Source organism: Oncorhynchus mykiss, chromosome 3 (assembly GCF_013265735.2).
Source record: "Oncorhynchus mykiss isolate Arlee chromosome 3, USDA_OmykA_1.1, whole genome shotgun sequence".
NCBI lineage: Eukaryota > Metazoa > Chordata > Actinopteri > Salmoniformes > Salmonidae > Oncorhynchus > Oncorhynchus mykiss.
Window position 1 is genome coordinate 40,846,371 of NC_048567.1, and position 16,146 is coordinate 40,862,516.

The 16,146-nt window shown below is 43.4% G+C and overlaps 1 pseudogene; it reads left to right on the forward strand.

Annotated features, from left to right (window-relative positions):
* The first annotated feature begins 11,926 nt into the window (after positions 1 to 11,926).
* Positions 11,927 to 14,810, forward strand: LOC118944668 (annotated as a pseudogene).
* The last annotated feature ends 1,336 nt before the right edge of the window (positions 14,811 to 16,146 follow it).

The following is a 16,146-nucleotide window of genomic DNA, read 5'->3' on the forward strand; positions in this document are numbered from 1 at the left end:
TTGACCTTGCGGTATGTAGTGCAACCCGATGAGACAATGGGATATGTAGATTTCACATCCCTTTATCCTCATGTAATGAGTTCCTCGTGCTATCCTATGGGGCATCCAGAAATTATTCATCGCGATTTTGACTTACCTCAAAACTATTTTGGTCTGATCAAAGCAACTGTCTACCCTCCTAGGGGTTTGTTTATACCAGTGTTGCCTTACAGGGGCCCTCAAGGAAAACTGTTCTTTCCCCTTTGTCGCACCTGCAGTGAAAACAACAACCAGCAAAACCCATGTGATCACTCAGATAAAGAAAGAGCCCTGACAGGGGTTTGGGTCACAGTTGAATTCTCTAAAGCTTTAGAGATGGGGTATCGTGTTGCCAAAATCTTTGAAGTGTGGAACTTTGCCAGGAAATCAGACACTCTTTTTAAAGAGTACATCAAGACCTTCTTGAGATGCAAGCAAATGGCTTCAGGCTATCCTGCATCGGTCACAGATCAAGAGAGCAAAGACAGGTACATTCAAGACTATCACGACAGAGAAGGCATAATTCTTGACCCTGACAGAATAGAGGTCAACAAAACCAAACGAAATGTGTCGGAATTGTACTTGAACTCGCTTTGGGGCAAAAAGAATCACGTGGTGTTGAATGCCAAAGGCGTGACTCAAAACTATGAAAATGCCCCGCATGTAAACTTGGAATCAATCACACGCTTGGTCGAGGGGTTCATAAATGACAGGAATAGTGACTTGGAGATTTTGAGCTCCTACAAAAAAATAATTAGGGATAAAAAGGGCTTCCATTTAAGGAATGTCCCACTAAAAGATTCAGGGTAGTCTATGACAAGAGACTGCTTTTGCCTGACGGGACCACATTGCCCTTTGGCTACTGACTTATGCTACAAGCCGCAGTGTGTCTTAAAGCTTAAGATATAATGACTGCTGTAGAAGGTTTTGACCACCGGTTGCAACTACCATTTTCTGCCTTAACCTCTTGAAACTAGGGGGCATTATTTTCATTTTTGGAAAAATAACGTTCCCAAAGTAAACAGGCTATTTTGTCAGGACAAGATGCTAGAATATGTATAAAATTGACAGCTTCCAAAACTGTCAAAATATTTTCTGTGAGTATAACAGAACTGATATTGCAGGCGAAACCCTGAGAAAAATCCAATCAGGAAGTGCCTCTTATTTTGAAACCGTTGTGTTCCTATGCACCCCTATTGGCCATTGAAAGGGATATCCACGAGATTCCTTTTTCTACGTATTCCCTAAGGTGTCTACAGCATTTTGACATAATTTCACGCCTTTATGTTGAAGAATGAGTGTAAACGACTACAATGCGTAAGTGGCCTCTCAGAGTGGTTCTTGCGTAAAAGACAGAGGTGGTCATTTTTCCTCTCGTTCCTGCTGAAAAGCCAATTGTCCCGGTTGATATATTATCGAATAGATATTTGAAAAAGACCTTGAGGATTGATTACAAAAAACATTTGCCATGTTTCTGTCGATATTATGGATCTAATTTAGAATATTTTTCAGCGTTGTCGTGACCGTAGTTTCCGGTGGATTTCTCAACCAAACATGAAGAACAAACTATGTATTTCGGCTATAGGTATTTCGGCTATAAAAATAATCTTTATGGAACAAAATGAACATTTGCTGTCTAACTGGGAGTCTCGTCAGTGAAAACATCCGAAGATCATCAAAGGTAAACGGTTAATATGATTGCTTTTCTGATTTTCGTGACCAAGCTTCCTGCTGCTAGCTGTACATAATGCTATGCTAGGGTATCGATAAACTTACACAAATGCTTGACTTGCTTTGGCTGTAAAGCATAATTTCAAAATCTGAGATGACAGGGTGATTAACAAAAGGCTAAGCTGTGTTTCACTATATTTCACTTGTGATTTCATGAATATTTTCTAGTAATAATTTTTTTCCGTTGCGTTATGCTAATTAGTGTCAGTTGATGACAATTCTCCCGGATCCGGGAGAGGTAGTTCTAAGAGGTCGCAGGGCCATCTAATAGTGGTAAAAATTGTTTTGTAAAAAGTGTTTTAGAGAATTCTGAACATGTGTTATCTCAAAAGACTGATAATGTTGTGTAGTGTTATTAGTGTTATCAACATCTGTATGATGAATTGTTGAAGACAATAAAAATCAAGTTTGTTGAAGGAATACCTGAATCCCTGTCTGATGATGAACTTCTCCCTCCTCATAAAAACAATAAAAACAAAACAAAATATGCTAATTGCAGGTAGCGAACATCCCACATTTTTTTTTACCCAATATACTCATCATAGAAACCTGTCCGTGCTTTACTTGGTGCAGAATGTCTTTCACCAAGGTAAAAATAACCGCACCATCAGTTTGAACGCCAATTACGTGGTTTTGTTCAAAAATCCTAGAGACAAACTACAAATGAACTTTCTAGCTCAGCAGATGTAGCCGGGAAGGAAATCCTACTTTATGGAGAGCTATGAGGACGCTACCAAAGCACCATTTTCTTATTTAATCGTGGATTTAAAAGCAAATACTCCAGAACACCTGAGGCTACAAACAGGTCTGTTCCCGTGGGAGTGGCCGGCTGCGTACATTCCTAAAAAGTAACAGCTATGTCTCTGCGTTTTAAAAAAAACCTGCTCCTCTTGAGAAGCCTAGTTGTGGCTACAGCTAATGAACTGAAGGCCATCTTGAGTCACTGTTCTTCAGATCTCATATTATCCCTATGTGAGATTGCTTTGAATCTTCTCAAAGGCCGTATTCCACTCACCCTGACCCAATTGAAAAAATTAAAGAGACAGCGAAAAAAATACAGCGATTAAACTCTTTGCCAATAAAAGGGGCAGTCTTAAAAAAAAGACATAGCATATAACAGTCTGGGAGTTTTCTTCTACCTTTACTAAGTATAGCCGTGCCCTTCGTCACCAGCCTTATCGCTGCCAGATGTGGGGGTTGAACACAGAGGTTGATGGCCAATAAAATGTATCTGGTGCCACAACAAGAGTTGGATAGACTTAAAAAACAAGTGCAGGGTCCTGAAAATATCAGACAAACAGTGAAAAATGATTTGGATACGGCCATGAAGGATATTTCAAATCGAAAAGGATTGAACCCCTATGATAAGGTCCAAAAATACACAAACCTCTTGCAAAGGTATATGGCCTTGGTGAAACAAGGAGAGAGAGAGACCAGCCATTTAACTCTTTCCCTACCGGACCCTTTAAAAGATGACAAGCCTAGAGAGAGCCAAGCCCCTGTAATGCCTGTACCTGCGAGCTTGCCATCTGAAGATCAAATGCCTGTTGAAGATAAAGTTATGCATGACATGTTAACCCATGTTCCGGCACGTAACAGGAAAAATGTTAGATACATTATGAACAAGATAAAAGACTCAAATGGGGCTGCTACTTGGAATGACAAAGGGGAGTTTATCCTTCAGGGCGCTGTTGTCAGGGGTTCACATATGCTTGACTTGCTTAAAAGTACCACATCGGCCCACAAGGTTGCAGCTGACAGAAGACCTCCAGGGTGGCTTCAGTTTCGTAAGGCCCTGGCAATCCTCAACATTCCCCTCTCAGGTGTACCCAACTATAAGCTTCGTCAACAGATACACGCTTTATAACAAAAACCTTCAACAAGACACAGCACCCCTAAAGATGCCCCAACAACCCCGCCCCCTATGAAATGAATGATGATAACTCATTTACCCCCCTGAACGCCTCCGGACCTTTTCTTAATCCTGATCTCTCTGGGTGGTTAGACTTTTGAATTACTTTTGAATGACTATGATTAAATTCAATACATTTTATTTGAAAAATTAAGCAATTTAACATTTGTGGCATTCTTGAAACATTTGACGTACGCCTTGATTACACGGTCTTAAAGGACACATATTTGAACACTTTTGATATTTTCTAACAAAACAAGCTACAACGTTATCATTACTTCTTAAATCATCCTTATAAAGAGACATAACATCTTCAAAAGAAACTCCCGGGTGTCTTTGGCATAGGTAGAATACACAGTGTTAACCGCATGTAGTGGAAAGGTCATCTTGTACTTGTTTGATGCTGTAATATATCTTTGATCCGTTTTTGGTCAAAAATTCTTTAGTAGATTTGGGGAAATGTGAAAAACTGGGTGGAAAGCTGTAGGAATCAAAACAAGTTTAGATTTTTGTTCCTCCTTCCTCTTTTAATGTCACAGCTAGCCAATGTTCACCCGGAATGTATTTAGGATGGGTATTGACAATAAACATGGCAGGCCGCTCCGGCCATTTCTCAATAGGTAATTCATCACAAGCCAACACTACACAAAATTGTTTTCCAATCAGTGAGCCCTTCCAACCCCTCATGTCTTTGCTCAACAATCCACTAAGACCTGTCTTCGGGTATTCACTTCCAAGATTGAATCAGAGCATGCATAAACAATCATGGTAACAGTACAGGCTAAAGGTGTACGGAAACGCATTTCCAGCCTGAGGTTACCTTGGGACACCACCGAAAGATTTCCTGAGGTGTCATCATCAGGTGATAAATTGAAAGCATACAATGGGTAACCCTCTGCAAAATCATTTCTGTCAATAGGTAAAGAGAGATCTTTTAGATGCCTCCCGGTAGCCAGGAATAGATTGTAAAATTCTCGCACTTATATGTTTGTTATTAAATTGCGGTTGGAAAGCCTTAGCAGGGACCTGACGTCCGCCCTGACAGAGAGCTACATACTCTGCATTGAAGTGTTGAAAATTAAATGGGTTTTTATTTAAGCTGACCGTATTAGAGGCGTGATCAACCAAACCTATAACCATGTATCCTGGTAAAGGGCCTAGAAATAGGTTTTCTTGACTGCAGATTCTACTGCCCACAGGTATGCTAAATGTTTTGATGGTAATTCTTTGGAGAGGGTAAAGGGCATTTCCTTTCATCAAAGCCTGTGAGTGACCCAGACGAACTGCCGGAGATACAGACACTTTTTTAATAAAAAGCGTTGCCCCCAACACTTTTAAATTAAAGTCCCCATCCTGGACAGACATTAGGCAAAACTCATCATTAATTTTAGTCTTAAATCACCCGAATTTAAGATTAAACATTCTTGAAAGAAAATGTCAGATTGTGTAGGGCCTAGCAGATGAAACTCTCGAGATTCGGCACTGTAGCGAACGCGTGCCTCCAGTCCTTTGTTTGCACCGGTGGATGGGTCTGTCGATTCCATAGAGACTCCAGCAGTATCCTTACTAAACAGCCCGGCGCTGAATTGTGTCTTGAGAGGGTCTTCGGAGTAGTTGAGTAAACACTCCATGATGGCCCTAGAAGGGTATGTGGCACTGCTTTGACTGATTAGATGTTCACCCAAAGTCACATCCACTTGGGAGAAGATGGTGGCCACTGGGTAATTAATTAACTTTGGCATCGTTTGCAATATTAGTACCATCTCTTTTGGTCACTTTTAGACGCAAATGCACCAAGGTGTTGTTGAGGTCCAGATAGTTGTCACCCTGGCCTGGTATGAAAAATTCTATAGGACCGTTGTCGGTAATGGCAGAGAGTGGGGCTATCTCCACATAACTTGACCTCTCTATTGAATGTTGGGTTAAGAGAGCCGTGAAAAGATCGAGCTCTGTCTTTATAGCTTCAGAGGACATGCGGTGTAAAAGAGCCATGGTGCTTGTTCTTTTAGAAAATACTTCAGAGTATTCTTTTTACCGTTTTTGGTCCAGACCTCCTCACTTTACTCCGTCTTTGACTTACTGAGTTTCTTTTTAACTGTTAACCTCCGCTTTTTAGGGGCAAGTCTGCGCCATATACCCGGAGGTCTCTTTTTTTGGTCTTCGAGACAACATCCTAAGCCCCGAGCCTTCTTGACGCTCGACATCTGGTGACGCCCTTCTGGTCATAGCATTGGCTACAACCTCACTTACTATATTTTTTGCCGCTGATTTTAAATGCGGTTTGGCTATGCTGAGGCCTCTCTTCATAAACGGTAAAACCATCCTAAAGAGTTACCAAACATACCTCCTATCCCGAACCGTACATGGTTGGGGATCCATGATAGCCAGGTAACCCATTACCCACTTGATCAACAAAGTATGAGACATAACGTTTAGGGTCGAGATGTTGGTGTTCCATAACCCTTTTTAAATTTATTTGTATTATGTATATAAAGATATATAATACTAATATTATATATGTAGAGAGGTTTTGGTGGGTCTAAAGTGGAGTTTTACAATCGTTTTACCATAATTAAATTCTATGTTTTCGTTCTGATCCTTTTTAAGCTCAACAAGAATGTTTTCAATATATTTCTTTTTTTTAATTATTTTTTTTATAATAAGTTTCGCAGGTTCCGATAACTTTTTGCAATAAAAATCACAGTCCTTATCTTTGATATTATACCAACTATGGGGGTACGTAATCTCGCTGAGACCTACTTCCCAGGCCTCTGATAACTCTATAGGCTTTGGAAATCTGGTTGTAGAATTCAAACTCTGATTATTACGATATATATGTGCAGACGCATTACTGGGGAGAGTCAGGTAGAAGCCGCTGTGTTCCATGATGGACTCCTGTGTACACGCGAATGATGGTGTATTTATCATGCATGAGGGTTTAAGTTAACCCCCGATGCCTCCACCACATTGTGCTCTAATACCCAACTGTTGAACTTTTGAGGCCAGTTTTTCCAGCGGACCAGCACCTATTTTTTTTACCCTTTTCTCTCTTTTGATCTAGAATCTCCTCCACGTGAAAGACTTTGTCTTTACCCAACTGTACCTTCTGTAATTCCGTGAACAACTCATCGCTGTAGCCTTGCTCGTATTTTTTGTCGAAAACACCCCTCAACTTGGATATACGCACCAAGTCCCCCACTATGAATTTAAAATTATTTTTTTTCTTACGGCGAAGGGGGAACAAACCATACAGATTTTTAAAGAGTTTTCAGAAGAGACCTCGGAGGGTTTCAGACGTATACTCTTATGGTAGCTGTTGTTGTACCCCATTACTAAATCTTGAACTATATTGATACATCTATGCGTGTTGTGAGCTGTAAAATAGCGCCACATCCCCTCCTTCAGAGTTCTGTTAAAGCGTTCAACAACTGAAGCTTTCAAATTTTTGGGGGGCGGCAGGGTAGCCTAGTGGTTAGAGCGTTGGAGTAGTAACCGATAGGTTGCAAGTTCAAATCCCCAAGCTGACAAGGTACAAATCTGTCATCCTGCCCCTGAACAGGCAGTTAACCCACTGTTCCTAGGCTGTCATTGAAAATAAGAATTTGTTCTTAACTGACTTGCCTAGTTAAATAAAGGTAAAAAAAATATATTAAAAAATCAGAGCCTGTAGCAAAATGTACTATATTGTGCTTCTTCATGAGTTTCTGAAAAGTATTATTAAAAAGAAAAATTCCGCCATCAGTCTGCATTTTCTTGGGGGCTCCTCCATCCTTCAAGATAGAGTCAAAGGCCAGCTTTTTTTGTGCACACCATCATGGCCTCTGTAGCCGCGCTTTTAGACGTGGTGATTGGAGAGTATATACGAGAAAAATGCATCGGTTGTGAGATTTTTTTTTAAGACCCTTACAAAAGCTATTTTAGAGAAAATATCTATAACCGTTAGCATGTAGCGATTTCCATCATTTTTATCTGCAAGGGCCTGCATGTCACATAGATCCGCCTGAAATTGGGACAGGGTTGGGTAGAAAACTCTTTCTTGGGAATTGTTTTCTTACAGGTTTATGTAGAATATGTGCATCCTGCTCTGATAGCCATTCATTCCTTTTAGCATCGCATAACCGGCTACCTGTTTCTTCAGCTATAGCTCTCTGTAAATGCTCCTTACCCCCATAAGACATAGGGTTAGATGGATTATAATAAATGTTTTTCAACATCTGCTCGTTAATGAGCCACTTTCAAATAACGACAACATTTCATATTTAAATTTTTATTTTAAAGAAAACATTATGTATTACATATACAGACAATTCAGAATTCGTTGCAGGATACATGTCTCCGTTTTCTCAACGATCACAGCATGCAACACCCTGTATATTTGGTTTAGATTAACAGGCTTGTGTTGCTGAATTTTTTAAACACACACATCCACTATATAAGTAAATAAACAACAAATATGATACATGTTACAATTAAATGGTGTTTCAAACAAATAAAGTAAAATCTTAGACAATGTTCTTTCTAGTTCTTCAGAATCCTCCACAAGACGGGATACCAATTGTGTCCATTGTAGACTCTCGCCCGCATGTCGTACATGATTCATGATTTGTGCCATTTTCAGCACACGCTCTACATTAGCCCAGGAATTGTGGGTTGTGTGGAACGATACATTGTTCACCTTATTTTCAATAATTTAAAGTATAACATTTGTAAGTTCTCTCAAAAGAAAAAATGTATTTATTCTCTCTAACATCGTATACACATAGTTACCCATTGCTTTACATCTAAATAACAAATTGCCACTCGGTCTCTTGGGGTTTATTGAGCCAGAAAGTCATCACATCAGCCACCACAGCTTCCCTGTATTTGTTGTCGTCCACCAGGGTGTGTCGGATTTCTTTGAGTTTCTCGTGGATGTAGATCACCTCCTTCAGTTCATGTAGGAAAGCCTCGGTTACCCCGTCAACTCTGGGAATAGACGACACAAGACCCATAGACTCCAGGGCTCTGACCAGCGATGGTATAAACCTGCAGGACCAAAGTATTTTCACCAGCGCCTCAAAATGGTTGAAGAAGTAGTATCTTGGGGGGTCCTATAGGCAGGGATGCCTGAGCTGGCTGGGGTGATTGATCTCATAACTGATGCATTTTTCTCGTATATACTCTCCAATCACCACGTCTAAAAGCGCGGCTACAGAGGCCATGATGGTGTGCACAAAAAGAGTACTGACCACCCCATCAAACACATCCTCAGGCTGTGTACATGTAGGCGGTGTCTCGGGTCTTGCCAGGGGGGAGTAGAATGGTGGGCTGCAAAGCATAAAGTCCTTAGGGTCTGGCCCCCATGACGTTTCGGAGTCCTGATATGTGGTAGGAATATCCATGGTATATGCGTAAATTAAGAACTGCGAGGTTTTAAGGGCCCTCCTTTTATTGGTGAACCAGTCCTTTGGGTATCAGGGCGTGGTAAACCCAGCCGCATACTTAGTTTTCTTCGGGGGATGACCCTTCTGACGATGTACCTTCTTGGGGCTCCTTTCAATCATAATCCTCAGGATTTGCATATATTATGCACTTCCTTACATGAACAATGCTCTGTCGCTGTTGGCTCTGTTCAAACAGAGCGTCCAACAACCCTAACATTTTCAATTACATTAAATCCCAACTTTTAATAGGAATAAGCATGCGCAACCTAAAATCCCCAGTCAGGCCTCCATCACAAATGTTTTGGTTGCGGGTTTCCTCGTTGCTGATATAGAACTCCACGCAGCCACATGGAAGTCCATTCTTTCTTTGTATATTCACCCTGTGAAATATTCTTCCTGAGGAGTCAGCGGTACCTTCCCAACGGGTCTCGTAGCCCGTGAACAAGCTATACCCCTTGGTGATAAGTTTCAGCTCGGGACACACAACCTTGCGAAAAAACGTCCAGTCTGCAAGCCCATAGTCCACTTCTAATGTCTGGTCGGTATATTCTTCTCCTTCGGCTACCGTATAGAGGTTAACTCTACAGGCCAGGTAATCAAACTGATACCCCCATTGCTGTCCATCAGACATCAGCACTTGATCTTTCAGCGCAGTTGTGGGCAGTATTTGGGTTCTATACACACTTAGAAACCGTTTTTTTGGTGCATCGTATATTGTGGCTTTATACTTGGCCCTTTCTCTATGTTTCAGCCGCGGTCCTGCTTCCGTTGTTACAGTCATCACAGCTTTGCCACTGATCACAAAATCCATGTTTATTTTTTAAATATTGTTTACTGTTCTGGGGCCGCATGTATTGTTCTGGGCTTTATTTATAATGCGTCTGCCACACCCAATACCCCGGACATTCCTGATTCATAGATAACAGCCCTAAGGTCAATAAAACAGGGAGGTGGGGGGGCCATACTCTTTGAAATGTTCAAACACATCCCCCAGTTCAAATGGGTCCCTAGACATCAATCATCATGACAACTTCAAAGGAATTGATACAATATATGCATAAATTAGCACATCCTCTAACACGTGAGAACAGGAACAGGATGCCCATATATGGGCATAAGCACATTTTTCCATAAATATTATTATTGTAGGTGAAACAGCTCCGTTTGTTCTTCACATTTGGCTGAGAAATCGCCCGGAAATTGCAGTCACGAAAACGCCGAAAAATATTCCAAATTAGCTCCATAATATTGACAGAAACATGGCAATCGTTGTTTCAAATATCTATTCGATAATATATCCACCGGGACAATTAGTTTTTCAGTAGGACCGATTGGAATAATGGCTACCTCTGTATTTTACGCGAGAGTCACTCTGGGAGCCATCAGGTGACCACTTGCGCAATGTAGCCGCTTACGGGTATTCTTCAACATAAATGCGTAAAACTATGTCACAATGCTGTAGACACGTTCGGGAATACGGAGAAAGAGTAATCTGGTTGATAGCCCATTCACTGCTCAATAGGATTGGATTTGCTGCTCACTTCCGGATTGGATTTTTCTCAGGCTTCCACCTGCAATATCAGTTCTGTTATGCACACAGACAATATTTTTACAGTTTTGGAAACCTTAGAGTGTTTTCTATTCTAAGCTGTCAAATATATGCATATTCTAGCATCTTGTCCTGACAAAATATCCCGTTTACTACGGGAACGTTATTTTTCCAAAAATGAAAATACAGCCCCCTAGTCACAAAATCCATTTATTAAAGTGGCCAGTGATTTGGGTCTACATGTTGGCAGCAGCCTCTCTGTGCTAGTGATGTCTGTTTAACAGTCTGATGGCCTTGCGATAGAAGCTATTTTTCGGTCCCAGCTTTGATGCACCTGTACTGACCTCGACTTCTGGATGATAGTGGGGTGAACAGGCAGTGGCTCGAGTGGTTGTTGTCCTTGATGATCTTTTTCGCTTTCCTGTGACATTGGGTGCTGTAGATGTCCTGGAGGGCAGGTAGTTTGCCCCTGGTGATGCGTTGTGCAGACCGCACTACCCTCTGGAGAGCCCTGTGGTTGTGGGCGGTGCAGTTGCCATACCAGGCGGTGGTACAGCCAGACAGGATGCTCTTGATTGTGCACCTGTAAAAGTTAGTGAGGGTTTTCAGTGACAAGACACATTTTTACAGACTCCCGAGGTTGAAGAGGCGCTGTTACGCCTTCTTCACCACTCTGTCTGTGTGGTTGGACCATTTCAGTTTCCACCTTCTCCACTACTGTCCAGTAGATGTGGATAGGGGGGTGCTCCCTCTGCTGTTTTCTGAAGTCCACGATCATCTCCTTTGTTGACGTTGAGTGAGAGGTTGTTTTCCTGATATCACACTCTGCGTGCCATCACCTCCTCCCTGTAGGATGTCTCGTCGTTGTTGGTAATAAAGCCCACTACTGTTGTGTTGTCTGCAACTTGATGATTGAGTTGGAGGCGTGCGTGGCCACGCAGTCATGGGTGAACAGGGAGTACAGAAGGGTGCTGAGCACACACCCTTGTGGGGCCTCAGTGTTGAGGATCAGCGAAGTGTAGATCTTGTTTCCTGCTTTCACCAATTGTGGGCGGCCCGTCAGAAAGTCCAGGACCCAGTTGCACAGGGCGCGGTTGAGACTCACGGCCTTAAGCTTAATAATGAGCTTGGAGGGTACTATGGTGTTGAATGCTGAGCTATAGTTAATGAATATATACTGTATACGATCTTTGACTAGTTTCTCAAAGCACTTCATGATGACAGAAGTGAGTGCTACAGGGCTATAGTCAGTCATATAGTTCAGTTATCTTTGCCGTCTTTGGTAGAGGAACAATGGTTGCCATCTTGAAGCATGTGAGGACAGCAGACTGCGATAGGGAGCATGTCCTTAAATACACCAACCAGCTGGTCTGCGCATGCTCTGAGGATGTGGCTAGGGATGTTGTCTTGGCCAGAGTCCTTGCGAGGATTAACATGTTTAAATGTTTTACCCACATCGTCCATGGAGAAGGAGAGGTGGGCCCACAGTCCTTGGTAGCAGGCCGCGTCAGTGGCACGGTATTATCCTCAAAGCGAGGAAAGAAGGTGTTTAACTTGTCTGGAAGCAAGACGATGTTCGTGACGTGGCTGGTTTTCTTGTTTTAGTCCCTGACCTCTTTCAATGGTTGAATGCGGGGTTTGCGCTTTCAGTTTTGCGCAAATTCCGCCACCTATACACGGTTTCTGGTTGTGGTAGGTTTTTATAGTCACAGTGGGTACAACATCTCCAATGCATGTCCTAATAAACTCACTCAACGAGTCAGCATATAAATCGACTTCCGATTGGTCACACCAGCATTGCCTGTAGGATGGTACAAGCAAGATGGAGTTGTGGTCGGATTTGCCGAAGGGAGGGTGGGTGGGGGAGGGCCTTGTAGGCATCAAGGAAGTTAGAGTAGTAGTGGTCCAGTGTTTTTCTCGAGCGTGTACCTCAGTCGATGTGCTGGTAGAATTTAGTTAGCCTTGTTCTCAAATTAGCTTTGTTAAAATCCCCAGCTACAATAAATGCATCCTCAGGATATATTGTGTGAAGTTCTTTCATGGCGGTCAAGGTATCTGCTTTGGGGGGGGGGGGGGGGGGGGGGGTATACGCGGCTGTGACTATAATCGAATAGAATTCTCTTGGGAGATAATGCGGTCGGCATTTGTTTGTATTGAATTCTAGGTCAGGTGAACAAAAGGACTTGAGTTCCTGTATTGTTACACCATGAGTTGTTAATCATGAGGCATACAGCCTGCTATTCTTCTTACCAGAGAGATGTTTGTTTCTGTTGACGCGACACATTAAGAAACCCGGAGGCTGTACCGACTCTGACAACATATCCTGAGTGAGCCATGTTTCCATGAAACAGAGAACGTTACAATCTCTGATGTCTCTCTGGAAGGCAACTCGTGCCCTAATTTCATCCACCTTGTTGTCTAAAGACTGCACATTGGTGACTAATATGCTCGGAAGCAGTGGGTGCTGTGCTCGCCTTCTAAGTCTGATCAGGAGGCCGTTCCATCTATCACTCCTGCGGCGACAAAGTTGTTTTGGGTCGGTCTCTGGGATTAGATGTATGTAATAACACTTAAGAAATAATACATAGAAATTACTTCATATTTTCCTAAGGACTTGAAGCAATGATATACAGTCGACTGCTGTGGAATAATTCATTCTGCCAGATCATGCTATACATAACCACTGTTAGTTTGCAGTACATGTACATTTTTCCACAATAGGTTGGTTAACTGTGTTTGTGTTTATCCTCCACCAAAGCAATGCTCTTGATGTTTTCATATCAAAAGAAACATGAATTCCAGATTGTTTATTTTGAAATGTCTCTTAGGTTGATGAGAGAATGGCCAGACTGATGTTATTAATACACTAAAAGGTACATTTTCCAGACAGTATACATTTCCATCTGTCTAGTAAGAGTATTTCCACCTAATGCTGCTGTTATTTGAAACTTTACTTTCATATCGAGAGTGGTCAGTAGTTGTGGTCAGTAGTTGTGTGGTTATGGTCAGTAGTGTGGTTGTGGTCAGTAGTTTAGTGGTCGTGCTCATTAGTTGTGGTCAGGAGTTATATTCAGTACTTGTGTTAAATAGTTGTGGTCAGCAGTTATGGTCTGTAGTGCGGTTGTGGTCAGGAGTTGTGTGCAGTAGTTATGGTCTAAATGTTTTGTGGTCAGCAGTTGTGTGGTTGTGCTCAGTATTTGTCAATAGGAGTGTGCAGTAGTTGTGGTCAGAAGTTGTGGTCTATAGTTGTGTTGTTTTGGTCAGTGGTTGTGTGGTCATTAGTTCTCCTCTTCTCCCTATACACCAAGTCACTTGGCTCCGTCATATCCTCTCATTGTCTCTCCTATGATTGCTATGCGGATGACACACAACTAATTTTCTCCTTTCCCCCTTCTGACACCCAGGTGGCGACATACATCGCTGCGTGCCTTGCAGATATCTCATCTTGAATGTCAGCCCACTACCTCAAGCTCAACAAGACGGAACTGCCATTCCTCCTGAGGACGGCCTCTCCATCGACCTCTCCATCATGGTTGACAATTCCACAGTGTCAACCTCCCAGAGTGCAAAGAACCTTGGCATGACCCTGGACAACACATGTCATTTTCTGTCTGCAAACATCAAAGCAGTGACCCGCTCCTGTAGGTTCTTGCTCTACAACATCTGTAAAGTATGACCCTACCTCACACAGGAAGCGGCGCTGGTCCTAATCCAGGCACTTGTTCTCTCCCGTCGGGACTACTGCAACTTGCTGTTAGCTGGGCTCCAGCGTGCGCCAGCAAACCCCTGCAACTTATCCAGAACATAGCAGCCCACCTGGTTTTCAACCTTCCCATGTTCTCTCAAGTCACCCAGCTCCTCCGCACACTCAACTGGCTTCCAGTTGAAGCTTGTATCCACTACAAGACCATGTTCCTTACCTATGGAACAGCAAGTGTAACTGCCCCTCCATAGCTTCAGGCTATGCGAAAACCCTATACCCCAACCCGAGCACTCCATTCTTCCACCAAGTCTCTTGGCCCTCCCACCCCTACAGGAGGGCAGCTCCCTCTCAGCCCTTTTCTAATCTGGCACACCAATTGTGGAACCAGTTTCCCCCGAAGCTAGGACAGCAAAGTCCCTGCCCATCTTCTGAAAACATCTGAAACCCTACCTCTTCAAACAACATTTTAAATAATACTCCCCCTAACCTCGACCCGACAAATTCCTGACATAGTGACCCGTTTCAAGAAACTAGGTGTATGTCGCGGGTCACTACCTCACAGGAGAGCCATTTGAACGTAATCTCTTTTTTTTAATCAAAATTAGTCTAGCTATGTAACGCCCGGGGTGTAGTGGAGGAAGAAGTCAGGCGCAGGATGCAGAGAGTTCAGGTTAGCGCTGCTTTTAATACACCACACCGGTGAAACGACGCCAACCCAAACAAACGACCCAAACACGGGGAACTTAAACAGTTCAGCAAAATACACACACATGGACAGTCGTGTACAGTTTCAGTTGTACAGTGCCTTGCGAAAGTATTCGGCCCCCTTGAACTTTGCGACCTTTTGCCACATTTCAGGCTTCAAACATAAAGATATAAAACTGTATTTTTTTGTGAAGAATCAACAACAAGTGTGACACAATCATGAAGTGGAACGACATTTATTGGATATTTCCAACTTTTTTAACAAATCAAAAACTGAAAAATTGGGCGTGCAAAATTATTCAACAGTGACGGATCCAAGATGTCCCCCACCGGTACCCAGCACCTCTCTTCCGGACCATACCCCTTCCAGTCCACGAGGTACTGCAGGCCCCTCAGTCTCGAGTCCTGAATGGCCCGTATCGTGTACGCCGGGAACCCCTCGATGTCCAGAGGGGCCCCCGGAACCTCACCGTCCTGCAGGGGACCAGCTACCACCTGCTTGAGGAGAGACACATGAAACGAGGGGTTAATGCGATAATAGGAAGGGAGTTGTAATCTATAACACACCTCATTTATCCTCCTCAGGACTTTGAAGGGCCCCACACACTGCGGCCCCAGCTTCCGGCAGGGCAAGCAGAGGGGTAGGTTTCGGGTCGAGAGCCAGACCCTGTCCCAAGATACAAACACGGGGGCCTCACTGCGGTGGCAGTCAGCACTCCTCTTCTGCCGTCCACTGGCTTGTTTGAGGGATTCCTGGATGGCCCTCCAGGTCTCTGTGGAGCGCTGCACCCACTCCTCCACCGCAGGAGCCTTGGTCTGACTCAGATGCCAAGGTGCCAGGACCGGCTGGTAGCCCAACACACACTGGAACGTAGATAGGGTTGTCGAGGAGTGACGGAGTGAGTTTTGGGCCAACTCCGCCCATAGGACGTACCTAGACCACTCCCTGGGCTGGTCCTCGCAATACAACCTCAGAAACCTACCCACCTCCTGGTTCATTCTCTCCACCAGCCCATTACTCTCGGGGTGATAACCGGAGGTCAGGCTTCCGAGACCCCCAGACGCTCCATGAACGCCCTCCATACCCGGGACATGAACTGGGGAC